The sequence below is a fragment of the Triturus cristatus genome, chromosome 9, assembly GCF_964204655.1.
Source record: "Triturus cristatus chromosome 9, aTriCri1.1, whole genome shotgun sequence".
NCBI lineage: Eukaryota > Metazoa > Chordata > Amphibia > Caudata > Salamandridae > Triturus > Triturus cristatus.
In genome coordinates, this window is record NC_140592.1 from 738,178,053 (window position 1) to 738,204,194 (window position 26,142).

General features: G+C 50.8%; 1 protein-coding gene across 2 annotated transcripts in view; it reads right to left on the reverse strand.

Annotated features, from left to right (window-relative positions):
* The window catches only part of LOC146798684 (potassium channel subfamily K member 4-like), a 387,504-nt gene that overhangs the window by 135,520 nt on the left and 225,842 nt on the right, over window positions 1-26,142 (reverse strand). Inside the window, exon 1 of one of the 2 annotated variants that reach the window (XM_085627996.1) lies at window positions 4,588-4,734. The exons of the other annotated variant lie outside the window; for it this stretch is intronic. The gene's annotated coding sequence lies outside the window, so the exon portion shown is untranslated. Of the gene's footprint in view, window positions 1-4,587; window positions 4,735-26,142 lie in introns of those variants that run through there. 2 annotated transcript variants of the gene reach the window in all.

Below are 26,142 nucleotides of genomic sequence, written 5' to 3' on the forward strand. Positions count from 1 at the left end.
CACCAGTGCCACTGCCAATGTCGAGGTTTACAAAAATCAAAGCTGTCTACAGCTCAAGCCTCCTTTACAGTGCTTAATTTGTTAATGAATGAGTGCTGGTGCCCAAAGATCTTCTCAGAAGCCCGCGGCTGGTGCAGTTCAATGTCGGCACTCCTAATATCACGGCTTTGTAGTCTTGAATCCACCGCCGGCCTCTTTAATGACCTACTAGAGACCCCTTAATCTCACTCTTTCAGGTTCCTGCTTTCTCTCTTTGTGACAGTTGTTCTGTCTTTTACTTCTGCCGTCTTTCTGCTTTGTGCATTTTTCCCTCTCTTACTATTGTAAATATCAGATGGAGGAAAATAAGTGCTGGTCCCCAAGAATGAGTGTGGTGGCTCCACCATCAACCACCAGCTCAGATTAAGCACTGGATAAGATCACCTCTGTTTGGAAGCTTCAGAGATGCTCAGGGTGCAAACAACTGGTGAAAATTTGGACTCTTTCGACTTAGGAGAAGTAAATGAGAACTGTGTCTTCAGATGGTTTTGTAGGCGGTGCTCAGGTGGCCCTCTTTGATTGCTCTTTCAATTTTTAGCTCACTAATCTTGAGTAAATGTATGACGGTAGGCACTGCATCTATCTTTAAAAAATCAAGAGCTTCATTTCACAAACAGTGATTGCTGTTTAAACTGTTCATTGGCTCATGTGGTGCAACTTTTCTCCACCAGGGCTATCCTGCCTTAAAATGCTTCATGGCTTCTACATGTTACTATGGGGTTTACAGCGCTTCCGGTGATGACACTCTTTTGGTGCAAATGCACACAGCACTTTGCACACTCTCTATCTAAGGAGTCTCCAAACTTTACGGTAATAAGAGCTAATTATGTTCCGTGAAAATCACCCTGAGCTACTAATATTGCTAGTGTTTTGATTGTGACCATACCAGATAAGATTACATGAGTGGCCACCATATGCAAGCTTACCAGCAGTGTTCACCTCACTTTATCAGGAAGGGTTCCAGCAGTCATTTTTAAGAGGTTTGATCATTTTGGAATGCCTCTGATGGCTATCATATAACACCCTTAGCTGCAATGGCCCTAACAATAATATTATTTTTAAGTTTCCTCAATGCCACATGATTTATCACTCAGATATCAGCTTCAAATATATTCTGGAAATCCAGCCATCAGCTCAGAAGTTCTGAAAATACACATATTTTCATCTCAAATACACACTTTTCAATGTTGTTGTAGACATATTAATTTAAAAAAGTAAAAGCTTCTCATTTAGTAGGCTGGGCTGCACAGGAGAGCTACTCACGGGTAGCTGGAGAGCTACCAGTAGCTCGCGAGCTACTCGTTGGAGAAGCCTGCTCTAGCTCGTTTGGCACTACATAGACGCTTGTAAACATGCACGCTACCACACTCCTGCCACTAAGATGTAATGAATGACATGATACAGTTGGCAGCAAACACACAAACTTCCAGTAGAACGTTTTAGACGGCATCCATCCAAAATCACACACATCAGCCATACATGCTGGGATTCTGAGTATGTTGAAATAGGGGGGGTTATTTACGACACCGGCTAAATGCTCATTCGCTAGGGTGAGACATAAACTCAGTGTGATAAAGACATCTTATTAATAGTTTTGGCCCTGAAAACGAGGAATAACATGCAGATTTCAGTACTTATCACACTGACATCCTGATATTTTGCCTTTTTACAAGCATTTTCCCTTGACAAATTTTTGCCAGATTTTACATGACAAAATTTGTTTGGGAGGAATAGTAAGGGTGCAATAATTAACAAACAACTTTGATTTCTGACCGCAATTTATTCCCCGAGTCATAACCAGGTTACAGTTTACTATCACCAGGTTCCAGTTAACTAGCACCATCACACATCACACCATCTTACAGTTGACTATCACAATGCTCAAACCAGCACTTGTCAGCATGACACCCCCGCACTAACATCTAACAGAGCACATTTGACAAAACACCCTACACACACCCGCGACAGATATGCTCTTTTGTCAGCTATGGCAGTACCTAAGAAAACTCTCTACTTGCACCTTACAATACTCACTACACAGCACCTTTCCAATCACACTTATAATTCACTTTCCTCAACTAGAACACTAGGCAGGCCCCAGCACCCTCATACGCACCACAGAGCACTCAAGCCATATGGATTGTAAAGTGCTGTCAACTCAACAACACACTACCACACCACACCAACGTACACCTTAGAATAATTCAGTTATTGTTGACATACACCAACCACACCCACAAAACATTGCATCATAGTTATTTTACCTTACTAATGCTATCCAGAAAACATTCACAGTCTGGGCAATGCACCACTAATCACCCAACTCAACCAAAAAATTATCACATTTTTAGTAAATGCAACAACGCAAAAAAAAAAAACACTACAAGATGTTCAACAGTCTCAAACTCCTTTTAAGTTCAGACTGACCAGCCTAAACCATTACTAAACTATTAAAAATGAGCTATTAATGACACACGAACAAGCAGCCATACACTACAGCTGAAAGGAAAAGCCAGCACTTTAGGGAAAGATTCAGAAAGTGCCACGATGTCATATTGACGTAGTTAAATTTAGACAAGTGCTGATAACATAACATGTACAGTCAGATGTGAGGTTCCTGGGGTGAAGTCACAAACACAGTTCAGGTTCAGGGAGCGAGTTGGCAGTCAGACATCAGGTATCTAGAGTGCTCTCACAGTAGAAGTCTAGTTTCTTGATTGTTGTGACAGTACCTATCAGGTTCCTCGAATGAAGTCATAGGCAGTTACCTGTAGTGAAGTAGCCACCAGGCTTAAGGTATCTGGAAGCAAATCACAGTCAGACATCAGTTTCCTGGAGTGAAGCTGCAGTCAAACAACAGGTATCAGGAGCAATGTCACAGTCAGACACCAGGGTCATGGAGTGAAGTCATAGTCAGACGTCGGGTACCTGAAGGGATGTTAACGTCAGACATCAGGTTCTTGGAATAAAGTTTCAGTTAGACATTAGGTACCTGGAGGGATGTCACAGTCAGAGGACACGTCCCTTGAATGTAGTCACAGTCAGACACTAGGCTACTAAATCGAAGTAATATCAAATCCCAGGTTTCTGGAGTCTGGCCACAAGTCTTTGAAGTCTGGGGCCAGATGTACCAAGAATGGAGTCAGTTAAAGTGGTTGCATATTGCGCACCCGCTTTTACTGAATCCATTCTGGTTTTGCAAACTGAGGTATGTACCAGTAGGCCAGCTCACAAAAACCCGATTCGTAGTGGGTCGCAATTCAACCTGCCTCATGAATATTAATGAGGTTGGCCGCACATTGCGACCCATTATGAATCGCAGGGGTGGTGGCCTTCTGAGGTCAGCAGAACACCATGTTTATGGTTGCTTTAAAATCAAATATATTTTCTAAATACATTTTTCGGAAAAAAATGAAACGTTTGAGCAACTTTTTATTTGGACAAAGCAGTGGTCCATTGGAACGCAGACTACTTTAAAAAAAATATTTGCCAACATTTACAAAGGGGAAGGAGACGCTTGGGACACCCTCCCATTTGTGAATTGGTTACCACTACGTATGTAGAGTGAGTAAAGTATTAATGTTTTGCGACCTGATTTCGGTTGCAAAACATTAATACATACCATTCCAATTAGTATTTGGAAACGCGGCCCAAAACACGCCCCTTCCAAATACAGAATGGGTATTTGGTCGCAAACCTAAATGGCGATTCACAATTTGGGTTTCGCACATGACAGAAAGCCTTTTTGCAGTCTCTTACCGCCTAATTCTGCGATTCGGACCTTTTGCGAATGCAAAAATCCTTCATACATCAGGCCCCTCGAGTGATATCCAAATCACTAGTCAGGTTCTTGGTGTGCAGTTGTAGTCAGACATCATGTATGTACACTGATATCTCAGCCAGACGTCATTCTCCTAGAGTGAAATCGCAGTCAGCCATCAGGTTTGTGGAGTGAAATCAGTCAGAAATCAGGTACTCATTTTAATACCGTACTTAGAAGAGATAGTGTACAAAGAGTGACATCACATACAGAAGTCAGGTTCCTGGAGTGATATCACGGTCAGACATCATTTATTGGAGTGATGTCACAGAGAAACATCAGGCATATATGATGACGTCCAGTCAGACATGTAGTGATACCACAGTATGACATCAGGTAAGAATTTTAATACTACAATTAGACACCAGGTACTTAGAGTGATATCACAGTCAGAAGTCAGGTTCCTGGAGTGATTTCAGTCAGTCATCAATTCCTGGAGTGATGTCACTGTCTGACATCAAGTCCTGAAGTGATGTCACAGCAAAAAATAAAAACAGGCATGTAAGATGACGCCACAATCAGACTTTAGGCTCCTGAAGTGATGTCATAGACAGACAGAAATTCCTGGAGAGGTGTCACAATCAGACCGTGGGTTGCAATTGATGCCTCCGATAGGGAGATGGGGAGGCTGACACTGGAGGTTAGAGTTTCAAGACCCCTCGCTCGGCACTCTCCCCTTCAGAGCCAGGGAGGGGAACCCACAGACCCTAGCGCCGAGACGCACATACCTTCCTCATGCTAGCACCTGCTCTGACACCGCCCTGGATCCTGCAGCCTGGGATACTGAGAGCCCGTTCGCCCCCGGTTACCGGGCTCCATCCGATACGATGCTCCAGTACTGAGTCTCGTTATCCGCGGGGCTCTCCTTTCTCAGTTATAGGCATGGAGATGGCGATGGGTGCAGCCGCCGGACATTAAGCACATGGCCAGGCTCTGCCACCCACCTCCGCGAGCACGCAGGGCGGTAGTGCTGCGCGAGCCCAACCGCCAGCAAAAGGATGCGCCTCCCGTGAGGCTGCTCAGATTTAAAGGTACAGGAGCACGGCGAGGGCATCGCGAGAGGATCCCGACACTGGGACCCGGGACATCTTCCAACGCACTGTACTGCGGCATCCTCGAGTGATGAGTACGGGGGCCTCCTTAAAGTCTGAATACCACTGGTCTATCAGACACTGTGTACCACAGCCTCCTCGGGCACCTGTATACCACAGCCTCCTCGGGCACCGGGCGCAATGAAATCTACAGCCACCGTGCACCACAGACTCCTCAGGAACCGGGTATCATGAAATCTACAGACACTGTGTACCACAGCCCCCTCAGTCACCGGGTATCATGAAATCTACAGACACTGTGTACCACAGTCTCCTCAGGCACTAGGTACAACAGAACCATCAGGCACTGGGTACATCAGCACCCTCAAACAATGGAAACCACAGCATCCCGAGACTCTGGATAGCTCGGCATCCTCGTACACAAAACCACAGCGTTCGCAGACGCTGTATACCACAGAATACCCATACTTTTTAGGTCTCGCCTTGCCATCGCGTAAGCGATCGCCAAGCGAGACTATTGTAAGGGGCTCCCAAAAGTGCTCCGAAAAGCGGATTGCATGGCGAGCACGCACACAATCACGTGCATCGTGCCGCCATGCAATCCGTTTTGCATCGCACTTCAAAGGGTCCGCTCCCCCGCCTGGAATGCGCTCCCCCGCCCCCGCCAAGCGCGCGTGCCACGCTCCGCCGGGCTTCGCTTGTTTCTCATGTTACTGAACGCCCCCCCCACCCCCCTTCTTCCTCTGTCGCACATCTATTTTCATTCTCTTTTCGCGCTGTGTTTTTTAATGCCTTTTGTTTTTACTAAAATTGTATACACTATACACTTACTTATAGGGGCATTCAGCCACTCCTCTTCATTCATTGGCCCGCTGTTATGTCATTTACATTTTTTACTTTTTGCAGTTGTGTATAGCACGAACTCGACCGAAGGTATCAGAGCCTTTACATGAGCACCAGTTGCATACCAGACGGACACATTTATTTTTAGGCACGGGGAGATAAGTGATTTTTTTGTTGCACATTTCTATAGCGTGAACTCGACCGAAGGTATCAGAGCGCTTTGCATGAGCACCGGTTGCGTTACACAAGGACACATCCAGGCACGGGGAGATTAAGTGATTTGCCCAGAATCACAGGATGTTTGAGCCTGTCTCTGATCTGCTCTTTAGCGCCATCTGTAGCGCTAGCATCCTTCTTTTGGGCTCGAGGCGCCGAAGTTGCAATCTTAAAATTATAATCTGTTAATATGTCTTCTAGGTGGTGGCAGAAGGAAAGAAAGATACAGGCCTCTCTTTTATTCAAAGAAAGAATCCTTAACTTTTACCTAACAAGGCTGTGTTTTTGCCAGTATTTTAACCGGGAACTACAAGTACCAGAATGCACCGTGCTTCGCAGAGCATGGACTGACTGAAGACCACTCGCCAGACTCGAACATGAAGCCTGGCTCTGGCTCGGCTCGAAGTGCTGTTGTAACCGCGAGATCATACCGAGCCGACCCTTGATGCGGCTTTTTGCCTGCCTCTACCCGCGATTTGGTGTTAAGGCCAGAGCTGTCAGGTTCGAATCTCGGCGCCGGCTCATCATCATGTGATTCTGGGCAAGTCACTTCATCTCCCCGCTATAAACAATGCATGGATAGTTGTGTAATACAACTGATGCCCAGGTAAAGCGCTCCAATACATGTGGCCGCTATATTTAAAAAACAGCCGAAGAATGCACTAAGAGGTTAAAACACAAAACAGAAACCTACTGACTGGCTGTTTGTACAGAGTGAAACCAGAAAACACGGATAGACACCTGCTTCCCTGCTTACATTGTGTGATTTTAGGCCAATGTTGTTTTTACCAAAACTCTTCTTTTCTTCGTTATCACTGTCACGCATGAAAGCGCTTGAGAAAGTGCGAGTTCAGGCTACCATTTGTACAAAACTATCACTTTTAATAAGTGCTTATCAGGGCAGTCCTATAACGTGCCCTGTTAATGTCAAATCTTCCACAGGTTAAAGAAATTTTTTTTTGAACTTTGAAGACTTGCTATCATATTTTACGTGAATTGTTGTATTTTTGTGCAAGTGGTTTACGGCTCGGCTCGTGCACAGCTCTGAGATCCCAACGAGACTTTGCTAGCACGTAAACGTGCCATGTCGCCCCCCACGGGTATGTGTCACTGCGCGGGGAGGGGTGGGGCCGGTGGAGAGAGACCACCCAAGGCGCTAGCCTGCTGTGACGAGCAGATGGCCCCTCCGAGTTACTTGTCCCCCCACCTCCATTACCTCCCTTTCTTCTGTTACCTCCCACCCCATCATTACTTCTCACCCACCTCCCTCTCACTCTAGTCCACCCCCTTGTTTATCCCCCGTGCGCCTGGCCACCCTTCCCTCCACCTCTCTTACTCCTAATAACTCCGCCTCCTCGTGATATGTCCCCTCTCCTCAGCTCTCTCACCACTGTCCCGCCTGCCCCCCCTTTTCATCTCCCCTCTTCATCAGTTTATCGACAACCTCCTGCGCCGCCTTCCCCCTGGCACACGCTCTTTACCTCTGCCCTCTATCACAACCCGGCAGGCTGCCCCACCTACTCGTTTACCCATTTGTCTCCCCCTCAGGTCTCTCACCACTGCCCGCGGCCGCCTTTCGTACCTGTCCACCCCGTCCCCCCATCATTACCTCTCTCATCACTGCCCTGAGCTTTCCCTTTGCTAATCTGCCCCGCAGCTCTCTTACTACTGTAGCTTCTTCTCGCCTTTTACCCCCTCAGCAGCCCCCCATCTCTCTCCACTGCCCTAAGCTCTCCCCAATCTAATCTGCCCCGCAGCTCTCTTACTCCTGTAGCTTCTTTTCGCCTCTTACCCGCTCAGCAGCTCCCGCTCTCTCTCCACTGCCCTATGCTCTCCCCAATCTAATCTGCCCCGCAGCTCTCTTACTCCTGTAGCTTCTTCTCGCCTTTTACCCCCTCAGCAGCCCCCCCATCTCTCTCCACTGCCCTATGCTGTCCCCAATCTAATCTGCCCCGCAGCTCTCTTACTCCTGTAGCTTCTTCTCGCCTTTTACCCCCTCAGCAGCCCCCCATCTCTCTCCACTGCCCTAAGCTCTCCCCAATCTAATCTGCCCCGCAGCTCTCTTACTCCTGTAACTTCTTCCCTCCGCTCTCTCAGCACTCCCCCCTCCTCTCCCACCCCTTACCTCTCTCCCCCTCTCCGCCGGGCGCTGTTGGGGGGCGGGGTCCCCGGGCGTCCGGCCATAGGACATGGACGAGGAGACGTTGACGGTGAACATCCTGGGGAGGGTCAGGGGTCCGTGCTCTCGCCTCCCCCTTCTATCGCCTCTGCTGGAGAGGAGCCGGGTGCCTCTCCCTCCTGTCGCCTCCTCCTCCCCCTCCACAAATTCAAATTCAAAGGCGCTTCAGTGCCAGACCATCTTCTAAAGTTACATTCTAGGCTCCAGTAATTATGTGGCAGAAGAGGCCCACATTATGTATCAGGGTCGAGTAAATTATGCGGCAACAAAAGGCAAATTATGCGGCACATTTTGGGATAGTAGTACTTCATTATTTTGTCATTTTTAAACTTGTTTAACTGTTTGGGCATTAGTTGCAACTCTTTAGTACCAGTTTAGCACCCAAACAGAGCAAAAAAGCAACAGAAAGTCAACCTTTGCAAAGGACAACACATGTTGGTGCTTATTTAGAAACTTTTGAACACTTTGAGCTGAAAACAAACATTTTTTTGTTAAAATTTGCAGATTATGCAGTAGATGATGGATTATGTGGGAAATGCGGCAAATTAATAATTATTCAAAAATCATTGTGGTCGCATAATCTCGTAATTCTAATGGCCTTGGTTACATTACATGCTACTAGCGTGACACCACCACTATTGTTTTATGGAATATACTAGGGTGACCAGAAATTCAGGGCAGGACTCTAAACATGCAGGAAAAAGGGTAACATTTAGGACAAAAGGTTAATTTTATGGACACATCCAAAAAGAGGTCACCCCCACTACTTTATCCGTGCATTTATTTGCTATTTCTTTATATTGCCCTGTTTATTCACTGTCCTCAGTGTGTGATTGCCAGGGGCATAGTTTCGGGGGGTGTTTGGGGTCTTACAACCCCAATGTATCCTGTAGTAAATAATTATGTACAGGTGCTTTAAATCGGGTAGGGTGAGGAGGTGTTTGTCGGATTTCACTTGAGATTTTTACATACACATACACATGCAGACAAAGACACACACACAACTCTTTTTTTTTTTCTTTCAGTTTTTTTTTTTTTTTTAATGAAGATTTTTATTTTCTTTAGAGCAGTACAGAATAACATTTGGGTATACACTTTTCTCATAGCATAGAACAGTACAACACATGATATCACAATTAGCCCCTTGAAATCACCTCTCTGTAACTTTACATCTCTGATATCTACGCCCCATATGTAAGCCCCGTGGTGTCTCCTATCAGTCTGTGTCTGAGGTTTCATCTTCCTGCGCCGGTGGTGGATCGCATATGCCTCCTCTGAATTTATTCCATGCCCCCCATACTTTACCCCATTTACGAGGGCAACAACTCTCTTTTAAAGGTCTTAAAAATAGTTATTTTACAAAATATTGTGTTTTTTAGGTACCCCTCTCAATCTGCACTCCTCTCCCTTCCTACTGCCTCTTAAGGCCCCTCCTGCCCGGCTTCTCATATAATTTATTTTTAACCAGCGTGATTGTTGGGAAAACTTAGCTTACACCTCTGCCCCCCCACACTCTCCATCTTACTGCCAAAGCTACGCCCCCAGTGATTGCCTCTCGTTATGCTATATTCAGGGGGTGCATTATGCCGTTCAATAGTAAATTCATGGGGTGTCAAGGGCCTCTCCGCTCCCAAAATGTACCCAATCTTTCTCTGGAGAAAGCAACGTCAACATTTTGATTATGTTTCTAAACATTTTAAAACCCATTTCAAACAGTTTGGGAAACAATTAGGTACGTGCAGGTCCAACAAAAGCCGCTACTAAAACAAGCATTTGCAATGCAATAGGTCTCGCAGTTACGAGAGTTTCAGCTATTGGCATTGTAAATAACAATGCCTTTTATTTATGTTTTTAAAAGAAAAACAAAAATAAAAAGTATTATTATTTGCAATATCAATAGCTCAAATTCGCGTAAATGCGAGACCTATTGCATTGCAAATGCTTGTTGCTTCCAGTGTCGCTGGGTACAATAGCATCCGCATACACTAAGCGCTAAAGCATCCTAGGCACGGGGCACCACAGCATCCTCCGACACTGAATTCTCAACATCCTGCTATACCGAGTACCGCATCACTGTCAAACACTGAATACCACTGATCTGTCTGATACTGGGCATCACATCATAGGTTGACAACACGTACTGAGGTATTCTCAGAAACTGGGTAAGGAGCAGTCAGACAATGGGTCCGTATAAACCTCAGACACTGGATACCACAGCATTCGCAGACAGTGGATACTAAAGCATCATCCGACACAGGCTCTAACATTTTCAGACACTAGTACAAAAGCACCGTAAGGTACTTGGTGCCACAGCTAAACCTGGGCGGTGAACTCCGTTCCATTCACAGAGTTTTCGACACTCCGCAGTACTTGGAGCATGCAGAGTTCCCCAAAAATCTGAGGAGCAGAGTTTTTTTCTCGCTCACGCTCATCAACGTCAAGTTGGCGAGCGAGGAAAATTCACCTCCCGGCGAGATTTTTCCTAGCTCGCGCACACCAAGGTCTAGATGGTGAGCGAAGATCATCAACCGCCTGGTGAGATTTCTCAAAGCGGGTGTTCGGATTTCTCAATGCGAGTGGTCACAGTAGGTCGAAACAACTCGCATCGAGAGACCTTCCATTCGCATTGAGAAAGCTGCAGCTCGAGTAGAAAATCTACTCGAGCAGCAGAAAGGAAGCTTCACCCTCTTGCGCTGCGCATGGTGCCGTTCGCGATGATTTTACAGTGCGGGACAAACATCCGGTGCTCAAAATCACTGCGAACGGCATGACCCTAACACGCTCCGCTGCTCGCAGAACTCCACGTAGAGCAGCAGAGTTTTTTTGTCACTTTTAGGAGTTCCGCATAGCTGAACTCCATGAACTCCGCCCACTGTTAGCCACAGCATCCTCAGCCAATAGGTATGACACAGCCTCATCCAAACCTGGAGACCGCAGCTTCCCTAGATCCCAGGACTGTGTATCACAGCATCCTTAGGCCCTCGATATCACAACACTCTCAAACACAGTAACAAGGCGTCCCCAAACATTAAGTCCCACATTATCCTTAGAGACTGAGTTCCACATCTTTCTAAGACATTGTGGCCTTCAGCATCCCCAGACACTGGGTCCCACAGCATCGCCGGACACTGGGAGTACAACTGCATCCTCAGGTACTGGGTACTGCAGTATCGCCATGCTCAGAGCCTACAGCATCCTCAGATAATGGGTATAATGACATCCTCCACCACTGGGAACTACAGAACTTCGGGCTCTGGGTACCACAGCATCCTCAGACACTAGAACAAAAGCACCATCAGATACCGAGTCCCACAGCAACCACAGGCACTCGGTATTACAGCATCGCCAGGCACTGGGGACCACAGCATCCCTAGACATTGGCTACTCCATCCTTTCCAGGCACTGTGTGTCGCGGCATCAGTGGGCACTGAATGTCACAGTAGTCTGCATCATTGACGCCGAATACAACTACATCGTCAGACAGTGGGTATCGCAGCGTCGCCATACACTGGAAACCACAGCCTCGTCGGGTCCTGGATACCACAGCATCCTCGGACTGTAGTACAACAGCATCGTCAGGCACTGAGTACAACAGCATTCTCATCTGCTGGCCACTAGAGCACTGCCAGCATCCTGACACTGGCTACTACAACTCCAGGCACTAGGCATCTCACACCATCCGACAATGGGTACCAAAGTGTCCCCAGACACTGGGTGCCTCTTATCCCAGCGCCATCACACTGGGGACCAAAGCGTCACCTAACATTGGACAACACAGCATTCGAAGACACTGGGCTCTAAAGCATCCTTAACCACTGGCACCCACAACATCCTGAAACAGAGTAAATCGCAGCTTCGTCGTCAGACACTTTGTAACACTCTGCCACAAGCTCAAGGAACCACAGCATCACTAGAAACAAGGTACCAAAGCAAGATAACGCTGCCCATCTGTGCATCCTGACGCTAGCCAATCACAGCATCCACAGCACAAAGCTCAGGCACTTGGAATCACAGCAATCCCAGACTTAATACAGAAACATCCTTGGCATTTATCAACCTCAAAAACTGGGTACCACAACATCTTTAAAAACGTGCTACCAAAACATCTAGACAATGGGTGTCAAACGTTCCTAGCACAACATGATATATTATCCTAACATATGGAACCACAAAACTCTCGGAGGGTGGGCGTGACAACATCGCAACACTGGGAAAACACAGCACCCCCAGGTGCAAGCCAAATCATCCTCAAATAGTGGTACCACAGTATTATGCCACTGAATACCACAGCATCCCGATACGGTCAACTTCAGGACCCTTAATAATATGGACCCTCTGTATCCTGAAACACCGTATCAAGGACAGTTTCAATAGCAGTAACCTCACAAACACACCCATTGGGTACAACAGCATACTCACAAATGGAATACCAAAGCACAGTGACCCTTAGGGCTACCTCTTCAGATTCCTGGTCGCATTCTATCAGTAGCGACACGGTACCCCAGCATTCTCAAAGATGGGATACCACAGTATATTGCCACTGGTAGTAAAGTATCCACAGATACTGGGTGCACTGCATTGTGACGCTAGGAGCCACAAGATCCAGTTACTGCGTATAACAGCGCACTCTGCAGTGACACTAGGAGCCACAACATCCCGTCACTGCACTCTGCAGTGAAACTAGGAGCCACAACAATCACTTACTGCTTATAACAGCGTGTACTGCAGTGACACTAGGTCGGAGCCACAGCATCCAGTCACTGCTAGTAACAGCACACTGTGCAGTGACAACAGGAGCCACAACAACCAGTTACTGCTTATAACAGCGTGTACTGCAGTGACACTAGGAGCCACAGCATCCAGTCACTGCTAGTAACAGCACACTGTGCAGTGACAACAGGAGCCACAACAACCAGTTACTGCTTCTAACAGCGTGTTCTACAGTGACACTAGGGGCCACAACTTCCAGTTACTGCTGATAACAGTGTGTTCTGCAGTGACACTAGGAGCCACAGCATCCAGTCACTGCTAGTAACAGCACACTGTGCAGTGACAACAGGAGCCACAACAACCAGTTACTGCTTATAACAGCGTGTTCTACAGTGACACTAGGGGCCACAACATCCAGTTACTGCTTATAACAGGGCACTCTGCAGTGACACTAGGAGACACAACAACCAGTTACTGTTTATAACAGCGTGTTCTGCAGTGACACTAGGAGCCACAGCATCCAGTCACTGCTAGTAACAGCACACTGTGCAGTGACAACAGGAGCCACAACAACCAGTTACTGCTTATAACAGCGTGTTCTACAGTGACACTAGGGGCCACAGCTTCCAGTTACTGCTGATAACAGTGTGTTCTGCAGTGACACTAGGAGCCACAGCATCCAGTCACTGCTAGTAACAGCACACTGTGCTGTAGTGACACCAGGAGCCACAACATCCAGTTACTGCGTATAACAGCGCACTCTGCAGTGAAACCAGGAGCCAAAACATCCAGTTACTGCCTATAACAGCACACTCTGCAGTGACACTAGGAGACACAACAACCAGTTACTGCTTATAACAGCGCACTCTGCAGTGACACTAGGAGACACAACAACCAGTTACTGTTTATAACAGCGTGTTCTGCAGTGACACTAGGAGCCACAGCATCCAGTCACTGCTAGTAACAGCACACTGTGCTGCAGTGACACCAGGAGCCACAACATCCAGTTACTGCGTATAACAGCGCACTCTGCAGTGAAACCAGGAGCCAAAACATCCAGTTACTGCCTATAACAGCACACTCTGCAGTGACACTAGGAGACACAACAACCAGTTACTGCTTATAACAGCGCACTCTGCAGTGAAACTAGGAGCCACAACACCCAGTTACTGCGTATAACAGCACACTCTGCAGTGACACTAGGAGACACAACAACCAGTTACTGCTTATAACAGCGCACTGTGCAGTGAAACCAGGAGCCACCACATCCAGTTACTGCGTATAACAGCGCACTCTGCAGTGAAACTAGGAGCCACAACATCCAGTTACTGCTTATAACAGCGCACTCTGCAGTGACACTAGGAGACACAACAACCAGTTACTGCTTATAACAGCGCACAATACAGTGACACTAGAAGCACAACATCCAGTTACTGCATGGTGGCAGTCGGGACATCGGGGCACTGGCAATAAAGAGGGTGAAGGGGAAGCAAAGTATGTACATCGAGGGGGATATTCTCAAAAACGTGTGATAACCATCACAAATTTAGCTTAACGCACCTTTGCATATCGCAGTCAATCGCGGTAAATCAATGCCGTGTTAACGTAGTATTCTCAACTTGGCGGCACCATGCGATAGTCCCACGATAACGCCTCAAATGACCGCGTTAAAATCAACGCGATGCCGCAAAAATGCGAAACACGGACGCGAATAAAGTTGCGATAAGGCCAACCGCGATACAAAAATCTGCGATAACCAGCGATAGGCCTGCAATTCCCACGCGTCATGCGGGAAAATGCACTATAAAAGCTGAACAAGCAAAATACACCATAAACAAAATAAACTGCATAGCAACATGGATGCACCCAGAACGAGTGCCCAGGTCAACGCGAACCCCACAAGCCCCACAGACCACCTGTAAGGAACGTCAGGGTCGAGGAAGGCCAAGGAGAAGAGGAAGACGGGGGACAGTCCACATGACAACAGCATCGTAGTCACGGAGGTGACAGAACACTAACAACAACTGTCCGTCACCTCCACCGTGTCATTGGCAACACAGACAGTAAAATGGCATTTCATCGTGAATGCAGTTGGAGTGTTGAGGAGGCCAAGATGCACTGGCACGATGTGAAAATATAAACCAAGCAGAAACCTGTTGCCAACAGGAAGGCAGCAACGGCGACAGAAGGTGGGAGTCCTGCGCCACAGGAGGAGCTGGAGCAAATGGTGGCCACAGTCATCAGTGTGGAGACGGTGCAAGGATTCGGGAGTCCGGACACTACTCGACATGACCTGACACAACATCAACAGGGTGAGTAACAAACAGGGACTGGGGGAACTGGGGGGGACGGGCACAATGGCACACATGCACAACGACGTGTAGCACACCGCACACCCACAAGGACCCTGGGTCATGTCCCTGATCCTAGTGGCACACTGCAGCACACATACGAACATCAAGTAGGCCCCCGTCCACCATGTGACCAAAGGGGTCCCACTCCACACATCATCAATTCCACAATACACACATGCACCTGTGCGAAACCCAGCATAGCTGCACATGTGAGAGCCACACTGACAATGCAAGTTACACCACATGACGAGTAGCATGGCTGGAGTACAATCACCATGACATTGTGCACGCCATGACACTGAGGTGGCTGAGTGTGGACCACATCCGGAAAGGAGCAGGTCACACTCTGACACATCCACGTGCACAAACAACCACTGACGTCAACAATACATCTGCAGACAAATAATGCACAAGAGTACAAAAACCGTCCAAGAGCACAAATGACCCAAGTCGCCAACATCACCGCACCTTAAAAGCACAAAAGCCAAAGGCACACAGCCTCCAAGGGATAAGGGGCAGCAAAATCACAGCTGCAGGTGCGACTCTCCCACAATGCAGCACACACACATAGCAATGATAGCACATCCACATGGACGACAATGTGGTACACAGTGCAACACTTACACTGCAGAACAGAGGACACAACTGGGTCCGCTTGTGTGTAGAAAATGGCCAATCACATCTGACACAGCAGGAAACTGTGAGATGAAAATGTACGTATACAACCTCACCTACGTCATGTACTACAGATGTCCACTGTCCCGCATCAAATAGTTCGCCCCCCCAAACAGTCACAATGTAGATTGTCATGCAGTCTGCATGTAAACTTGAACAATGCGTCAAATTACATGCCAACACAATGTCAACAAGCATTTCCCCTTCACATTGCAGAGAGACAAACACCTCCAGCAGAGCAGACCAGACAACTCTACAGTGATGCTGAAGAGGACCTCCACACTTTCGACAACGATGCCCTACAACAGTTCATGGACATCTTAGGCAATCGACCTCCAGGAGCAGGGCAGCACCGCTGCATCAAGGATCCCCCAACCCCTGCGTAGACAACACAGCTGGACGCACCACCCTGGCTGGCTCCCAGCAGCCCACCGAAGCACACATCGCATTCCAAGGCCAAGTGTCAGACTACCAGAAGGGGGTGGCCGAACATGTGCGGGTGGGGTACTACCTCATGGAAGCCGAACTAGATCACACATGTGGGTGTCTAAGTCCCATCAGGGCCCACCTACACTCCCCAACGGAGACCCACACTGCGATAGAGACACATGCCTTTGCACATTTCCAGGTACTGAACCACACCCAGAGCCACGGGATAATCATCCACACCCCCACCCTGGACTGGTGTACGCCGACCCAGTTCACTCCTCTTACGTATTGCATGGGGGACGACAAAGCTACATGTGCAATGTCTCACCTGCTGCCTGCGCTGACATGGCTGCGTCCACTGTACACGGCACAATGTAATGTTGTAAGGCCCGGGCCTTAATGCATACATCATGAGCACATGGACACACTCAGATAGTTAGTTGAACAGGCTACGAGCACGTGCGCTCGATACCTTTATTGGTATGGTCACATGTACAGAGATGCATGTGCTGGATGTGTGTGGGGTGAGTGTAAGCCAGCCCTTGGAGTCGTTGGTGCTGGCAACAACTTGAACAGTGATCACAAATAAAGCGGAAACAGAAAACACCAGCATAACAGAAACAACTGTGAAGCGTTATGGTGGTAGCCGGAGAAAGTACAGTGTCCACCCAACATGCAAGCAGAATGGACCATGATTTGTGATGCACTGAGTTAGTGGCACCTGAAGAGCTGAGCAGGGTATCAAGCTGATAATGGCACCCACGACAGGTGTGGCAACTCTGATGGTCTGGCAGTAAGACACTTCCTACTCCGGGAACCTGTTGTTTGGAGTTGGTCCTGGCAGTGGTGGCATATGCATTCTGAGGTGATGCGACAACCGGGCTGGTCAGGACTCGATTTGATGTGTGTGCCCATGTGCACCGCAGTTGAGGCCAGAGGCAGCGGACAGCACAGGCCACAGACACATGGCCTAGATTACCCCCAGTCCATCGACCCAGAGGCAAACCAATATGCAATCAGACAGGGGCCATGACTTGAGCTGCACAGAGTTAGTGGCCCCGGATGCACTGCGGCTGGCACAGGCACAACGCCACGGGACGGTGACTTGCGGTGCAGTGAGATAAGGCCACGCGAGCTGAGCGGGTCCTCGTCGATGTAGAAGGTGAATGTAGCGGAGGTTTGCGGGGGACAGTGGAAGGTGTCCACCAGGACATGATGCAGCGGGCAGAAGCCGGCCGGAAGCGGCAAATGGAGGAGTGGAATGCTTCAGCCTCATTTTTGCCACAAAGTCTGTATCACCGACATGATGATGAAGACAACCCCCAGTCCATAGACTCAGTCGCCACCAAACTTCAACCAGAGAGTGTCCATGGATGTTGGGGAGCAGAATTCTTGGCACCGGAGCTGAAAGGGGATGCAGTCTGCAATGAGCCCAGTACAATGACATCAAGTCTGCCATGAAGAAATCATGACTGAGTTCCCAATCTGTGACCTACTCGACCGCAGTGTATGCTGGAGGCAGCGGTCCACATGGGCCCACAGACACGTGTGGTTGGGATGCCATCCACATACTTTGTGTCACTACATCGAAGGGAGTATAGTGATTTAAACTCTGCATTGATATGTATACTCAGCCATTGTATAATCAAGACTCAGTGCCAAATGTGTGACCTACTTGACCGCAGTGTGGGCACGAGTCAGCGGTCAGTAGGGGCCCACAGCCACATGTCGTTGGCCCGCGATGCACATAGTTAGTGACACCAGAGCAGTTGTCGGCAGTGTTCGATCATCTGCGTACTGAACAGCGTCTTCCTCTTACTCGTCTCCTTGCATACAATGATATGAACTCAGCCATGCAGAAATCATGACTCGGTTCCAAATGTGTGCCCTACTCGACCGCAGTATAGGCCGAAGGCAGTAGTCAGCAAGGGACCACAGACAGGTGTAGTTCGAATGCTATGCACAGAGTTGGTGGCACCACAACGAAGGGAGTACACAGATATAAACTCAGCCATAAAGTGTGTACTGTGCTATTGCATAATCAAGACTCAGTTCCAAATCTGTGACCTACTTGACCGTAGTGTAGGCCGGAGGCAGCAGTAGAGTACATCAACAAGAAAGGAGTAAAGCGGGCCTGTGTCGCTGAGGCCGTGATGGTCTGAGGAGGCTGCCAAGGTCCCGGGCCTCGGGCTTGGAGCTTGCGCCGGCACTTGGTGGGCCCTCTTTGACACACGCCAGTGTCGGAAGGTGAGCAGTGAGGCATGGCTGCGCAGGGTTTGACGGGTTTGGGGACCAGCGGCCCGGGGTGCAGCAGGTGCACAGGATCGCAGGCCGCACCACTCACGGCGTCGGTGTCGGCCTCGTGGCGGGGTGGGAGACGCTGCCCTGGCAGACATGTTGGGCATTCCGTCAGAGAACCATGCCCACAGCTAAGTGCTTTTTATTCACAACCCTACGCTGGCCTGGCGTACGACGGGCCAGCCCAATGCGCACACGCTTACGGGGGGGACATCACCAGCTCCATTTCCGTGATCTTCCCCACTGGCTGGGGTGACATGGTTGCGTCCACTGTCCACTACACTCCAAACACCAGCAGTGCATGTAGACATGGATATGTCTGTTGTCTGCATACCGCAGTCTATCCAGCACATCTCCGCCACACTTGGCATTGTGTACATTCTCATTCATGGATCACTCGCCTCCTTTGCATATGCCTGGTTCCCACCTCTCCCCACATTCCGCTATTGTGTGGCTGAGGTGCCATGCCGTTGATGGCTGATGTACATGGCTCACCAAGGTTGCCACAGTAAAAAGTGCTGTCGTGTCTGGTGGGTGGCATGTTGTTTGGTCATGTTGTATGTGATTTTGTGACGTGTGCATTGCCAGAGTTGTGAGTTGCATGATTGTGGAGTTGAGGTTTGTGGTGTGTTCATTTGGTACTTGCAAACGAGCAGTGCATTCCCATAGGTGCCGTCCTGGAAGCGCTGGTTGATGTTGGACTGTCGGAAGATGAAGGAATCATGCACACTGCCTGGGTACTTGGCTATGACATTGGTGAAGAGTCCCCGGTGGCCCTCTATTGCCTGCACATTGATGGAATGCGTGTGCTTTCTGTTGCGGTAATTGTGTGCTGTGTCACCAGGGGGCACAAGTAGGACATGTGTGCTGTCGATTGCCCCCAACACGTGCGTGCATCCAGCTATGGCATAAAGTCCTTGCTTGGTCTCCAGTTGTTCCTGTGCATTGTGGGGGGCGTATAGGTACTGGGGTACCAGGCTGATGATGGCATCCAGGACATGTGTGAGGGACTTGGATGGGGCTGGCTGTGAGACTCCTCCAAGTCTGGCGGTTGTGGTTGGGAGGTACCAGAGGCCAACAGGTTCAGCACAGCCACCAGCTTTGAGTGGGGTGCGATGTTGGTTGTCCGCTGTGTTGGTGCCGTCAGCCTGTTGTGCGATGATGGTCAGGATGCGTAGGATGGTTGTCCTTTTGAGGCTGTAGTGGGCAATGACATTGTCTGGTGTTAAGTCTGTGAGGCTGGTGCGCTTCCTGAGGGTCAGCTGTCTTTGTCCGCTCTGCCTCTGTGGGGGTCCGGGGGGTGGCGGTCCTGGGTGGGGTGTCGGTGGTTGTTGGGGCCCTGTTGGGGCTCCGAGCTGCAAGATGAGTAGCTCCATAGCATCTGTTGTTCTTCAGGTGTGGCTCTGGGCTGGGCTCCCTTTATGCTGCAGGTTGTCGTCCGACTTTACACCACGTCAGAGCAGGTGTTAATTTCCTGCTGCTAAAGCGCCTTATCACCTGTTTTGTGGTCTTATAGCCGATGTGGCTGGTCTTTGAGAATGTTGAGGTGTGGTGTTGCTGCTTTTTGCTCGGGAACGCCTACTCTGCATCTCATTAGCGATAGTTGCCAGGGTCATCTGTGGCGATGTTTTTTGCGGATGCTTTCGCAGGAAAACTGGTGGTATCGGCTGTTAGCACCAGCTTGTGAATGGGGCAATAATTTTATCGCGACTTTGGCTGCGATAAAGTGCCAATAACTCGGCGATGGCTCTTTGAGAATATGCCCCCTAGTGTCGGAATTGCTCAATATGAAACCAACAACTCTGGATTAACCCGAACTTCTCCACTTAACTAACTTGTGTGATACTAGGCAATTGTTTTATTTTACTTTACCTCCTTTTTCATTATTACATAAGAGGATCTCGAAATACACGACTGCAGCATGTGTGCTGTACAAAACCTTCTCCTGTGTTTGGCTAAATAGACCATAATGTTGTCCATGTATAATATGAGCCCAGGACACCCAAACAGTGCTTGTAACAACTGACTTGCCTCTTAGTTCACTAGTTCACTGCCATTGTTGTCAGGGTGGGGGGAGGTGGAGACTTGAAGTTTCTAAATTCATGTTTGAAAACTATTGTTTAGAAAAAAAAATCTCAATATACTGATATAATCTGATGTACTAAGGTGAAACGGTTCTGCATGCTAAGGATATACACATTTTGAATTTTAAACAGACTTTAACATATTTTTAAACTTTTGCTCCAGGATCAGCCGCGGCCCGTGGAGGGAGTTCTGTGGGGCGGTAAGGCGGGGCGGGGGAGGGGCAGGGTGGGGGGTTCTATAAACCGGAATATGGATAATTACAGGTAAGTAAACAATTCAATAAATAAAACGAATTTCGTAGCGCGCGCTGCATCGCATTTTGCGATGCAGCGCGCGCTACGAAATTCGTTTTATTTATTTAATTGTTTACATACCTGTAATTATCCATATTCCGGTTTTTAGAACCCCCCACCCTGCCCCTCCCCCGCCCCGCCTTACCGCCCCACAGAACTCCCTTCGCGGGCCGCGGCTGTCCAGGATGTCATTAGAAATAGAAGTGTTTCTAAATGTAAGCTGCCTAGGAACACCTAGTTACTTTTTTCTGTGAAGTTAAATTAACCGTTAAATAAATGTTTGCCTGTTTATTAAACATTTTTTAAATGTTCGTTCTGAGTCAAGTCCAGTGCTGCCGTTGACCATGGGGCCGCATGTGGCCCGGGACGTACTTTTAGTATCACTGGATTAGACAGACCCAAGGAAATATGGCGGCTTTCCGTTCATTCTTGCTTGTAGGTGACCCCTGTGCCCCCACAGCCGGTCGCTCCTCTTCACTGCTCTGCCTACCTGTCGCTGCCTGGCACCTGCCCACCCTGTAACCTCCGCCTGATGCCACTTACCTGGTTTCACGCCTCCTCCTGCCTCCTACCTCCTGCCTCCTGCCTGCTGCTTCCCAGGTTCCGCCTGTCGCTTCCTGCCGCTGCTGCCCCTCCTCGCCCGCTGACCTCCGACGCTGCCCCGGTGACTTCTGCTCCGTTTTTCCCGCCGTTTCCGCCACCGCTGACCCGCTCTCCTCCTTCCTGCTCCCGCCTGCAGTCCCGCCTCCCCCACTGCCCATTGGACAACCCGCTCCCGCCTCCCAGCTGACCCTCCCTCCCGGCTCCTTATTTAAAGGGACAGTAGCGGGCTGGTCAGTGTGACCCCTGTGCCCCCACAGCCGGTCGCTCCTCTTCACTGCTCTGCCTACCTGTCGCTGCCTGGCACCTGCCCACCCTGTAACCTCCGCCTGACGCCACTTACCTGGTTTCACGCCGCCGCCTCCTGCCTCCTACCTCCTGCCTCCTGCCTGCTGCTTCCCAGGTTCCGCCTGTCGCTTCCTGCCGCTGCTGCCCCTCCTCGCCCGCTGACCTTCGACGCTGCCCCGGTGACTTCTGCTCCGTTTTTCCCGCCGTTTCCGCCACCGCTGACCCGCTCTCCTCCTTCCTGCTCCCGCCTGCAGTCCCGCCTCCCCCCACTGCCCATTGGACAACCCGCTCCCGCCTCCCAGCTGACCCTCCCTCCCGGCTCCTTATTTAAAGGGACAGTAGCGGGCTGGTCAGTGTGACCCCTGTGCCCCCACAGCCGGTCGCTCCTCTTCACTGCTCTGCCTACCTGTCGCTGCCTGGCACCTGCCCACCCTGTAACCTCCGCCTGACGCCACTTACCTGGTTTCACGCCGCCGCCGCCTCCTGCCTCCTACCTCCTGCCTCCTGCCTGCTGCTTCCCAGGTTCCGCCTGTCGCTTCCTGCCGCTGCTGCCCCTCCTCGCCCGCTGACCTCCGACGCTGCCCCGGTGACTTCTGCTCCGTTTTTCCCGCCGTTTCCGCCACCGCTGACCCGCTCTCCTCCTTCCTGCTCCCGCCTGCAGTCCCGCCTCCCCCCACTGCCCATTGGACAACCCGCTCCCGCCTCCCAGCTGACCCTCCCTCCCGGCTCCTTATTTAAAGGGACAGTAGCGGGCTGGTCAGTGTGACCCCTGTGCCCCCACAGCCGGTCGCTCCTCTTCACTGCTCTGCCTACCTGTCGCTGCCTGGCACCTGCCCACCCTGTAACCTCCGCCTGATGCCACTTACCTGGTTTCACGCCGCCGCCGCCTCCTGCCTCCTACCTCCTGCCTCCTGCCTGCTGCTTCCCAGGTTCCGCCTGTCGCTTCCTGCCGCTGCTGCCCCTCCTCGCCCGCTGACCTCCGACGCTGCCCCGGTGACTTCTGCTCCGTTTTTCCCGCCGTTTCCGCCACCGCTGACCCGCTCTCCTCCTTCCTGCTCCCGCCTGCAGTCCCGCCTCCCCCCACTGCCCATTGGACAACCCGCTCCCGCCTCCCAGCTGACCCTCCCTCCCGGCTCCTTATTTATGACGCCCCCTGAGCGACCGCGCAGCGGACGCGCGCAGCGGTAGCGCCGACTGAGCGCCGAAGGTGCGCCAAAGGTAAGCCCGTCTGCGCCCGTCCGCGCCTGGACCGCGCCCGGCACCCTCATCTACAGACCCCCGGGACCACGCGCACAGTTCTGCGAAGACATCACGGACTTCATCAGCCCTCACGCCCTCCCCTCCGCCGACTACATCCTCCTCGGGGACCTCAACTTCCACCTGGAGAACAACAACGACCGCAACACGACCACCCTGCTGGACAACCTCGCCAACCTCGGACTCCAGCAACTGGTCAACACCCCCACCCACTACGCCGGCCACACGCTCGACCCCCTCTTCTCATCCAGCAAGCACGTCACCTTCAGCCACTGCACCGGACTCCACTGGACTGACCACAGCTGCGTCCACTTCAGCTTCAAGAAGAACACGGTCCACCACCACCCGAAGCAGGTTCCCCACAGAAACTGGAGCAAGATCACCGTCGACCAGCTCACCACCTCCCTCAGCCAGAACCCACCGGTCAGGACAACGGACCCTAACACAGCAGCCCTCGACCTCACGCAATGGCTGACCTCCTGTGCCAACGACCTCGCCCCACTGAAGAACCCACTCACCAGGCCCAGAAGCAAGAAGGCCCCCTGGTTCACCGACGAACTCAAGGACTCCAAGAAGGCCTGCCGCACCCTCGAGAAGGCCTGGCGCCTCCACAAGACCACCGACAACATGACCGCCCTCAAACTCGCCACCCGCAGACATCATCAGCTCATCCGCACCACCAAGAAGAAATCTTTGAAGGAACGACTGGACAAGAACGCCCATGACAGCAAGGAGCTCTTCAACATCGTTAAGGAGTTCTCCAACCCCAGCACCGGCAACAACGACATCACTCCCTCGCAGGACCTCTGCGACTCCCTCGCCTCGTACTTCCACCGCAAGATCGCCGACATCCACAACAGTTTCGGCGCTCCACCCCCGCACCCATCGACCGAACCTACACACCCCGCCGCTATCCTCCAGACATGGACCAAAGTGACCCCCGAAGACACGACACGCATGATGAACACCATCCACTCCGGATCTCCGACCGACCCATGCCCCCACCATGTCTTCAACAAGGCCACCTCTACCATCGCACCCCACCTCCGAGACATCATCAACGCCTCCTTCGACACAGCCACCTTCCCGGAGAGCTGGAAGCACGCCGAGCTCAGCGCACTACTGAAAAAACCAACAGCGGACCCGACCGACCTCAAGAACTTCCGCCCAATCTCGCTCCTTCCATTCCCTGCCAAAGTCATCGAGAAGGTCGTCAACAAGCAGCTGGCCGCCTTCCTCGAGACGAACGGATCCCTCGACCCATCGCAATCCGGATTCAGAGCCAACCACAGCACCGAGACCGCCCTCATTGCAGCCACCGATGACATCCGAGCCCTGCTCGACAAAGGTGAAACAGCGGCACTCATCCTCCTTGACCTCTCCGCAGCATTTGACACTGTCTGCCACCGCACCCTAGTCCAACGCCTCAACGACACCGGCATCCAGGGGATTGCTCTGGAATGGATCATCTCATTCCTCTCCGGCAGAACACAGAGAGTACGCCTCCCTCCGTTCCGCTCTGAGGCCACCGAAGTCATCTGCGGCGTCCCGCAAGGATCGTCGCTCAGCCCCACTCTCTTCAACATCTACATGAAACCCCTCGCTGCCATCGCACGCCAACACAACCTCAACATCATTTCCTACGCCGATGACACCCAGCTGATTCTCTCCCTCACCAGAGACCCCGACACCGCCAAAGCCGACCTACACGAAGGGATGAAAGATGTCGCCGAATGGATGAACATCAGCCGCCTGAAGTTGAACACGGACAAGACAGAAGTCCTCATCCTGGGACCGTCGCCCTCCGCATGGGACAATTCCTGGTGGCCCCCGGCCCTGGGCACCGCACCCAAGCCAACGGACCACGCACGCAACCTGGGCGTCATCCTGGACTCCTCCCTATCGATGACCAGACAAGTCAACGCTGTCTCCTCATCTTGCTTCCACAACCTCCGCATGCTCCGCAAGATCTTCAGATGGATCCCGACCGAGACCAGGAAGACTGTCACCCAGGCCCTCGTCACCAGCAGACTAGACTACGGAAACACCCTCTACGCCGGTACAACAGCCAAGCTTCTGAAAAGACTTCAGCGTATCCAGAACTCCTCCGCCCGTCTCATCCTGGACGCCCCCCGACGCAGCCACATCTCGAGCCACCTGAGAGACCTGCACTGGCTCCCTGCCAACAAGAGGATCACGTTCAGACTCCTCACCCACGCACACAAATCCCTCCACGACCTGGGCCCAAGGTACCTCAACGACCGCCTGACCTTCTACACGCCCACCCGACAGCTACGATCCGCGAACCTCGCCCTCGCCGTCGTCCCTCGCATCCAGAGAGCCACCGCCGGAGGAAGATCCTTCTCCTACCTAGCGGCCAAGACATGGAACTCCCTGCCCGTCCACCTGCGGCTGACCCAGGACCACTTCGCCTTCAGGAAACAGCTCAAGACCTGGCTGTTCGAGCAGTAGCAGACCCCCTCCCCCAAGTGCCTTGAGACCCTTCCGGGTGAGTAGTGCGCGATATAAATTCCATGATTGATTGATTGATTGAACAAGACCCTCTCCAGACCTCCCAGGAGGCAAAATATTTTTGTCCTTCTCCTGGGTGGAAGGAGGGTCTTGAGGCACCAGAAAAGGCTTGCACAATAGGCCATTAGTATTTTCCGTGGTCCTCTTTCGCAGGGTGTGAGTGCAGAGGAAACAAGGCCCACTTCAGTGCTTAATTTGAGCCGGTGGTTTCCGGTGCTCAGGACCCGCACTTAATTGGTTTGCGGTGCTTGGCACCCAGCAATTAGTTGTTAACATCACACTCAGGACAATCTGCCACATGGTGGCACTGCTCATCTAATTTAGGGATGAGCAGGTAAATGGTTGTTTATGAATATAATATACATTGGAAATTACTGATATCTACCTTCCCAGCCATTCCTTAAACTTTGGGGACCTGGAATAATCTGAACTGTCGCACTTGCAGACGAGAGAGATGTTTAGTAGCTGTTTT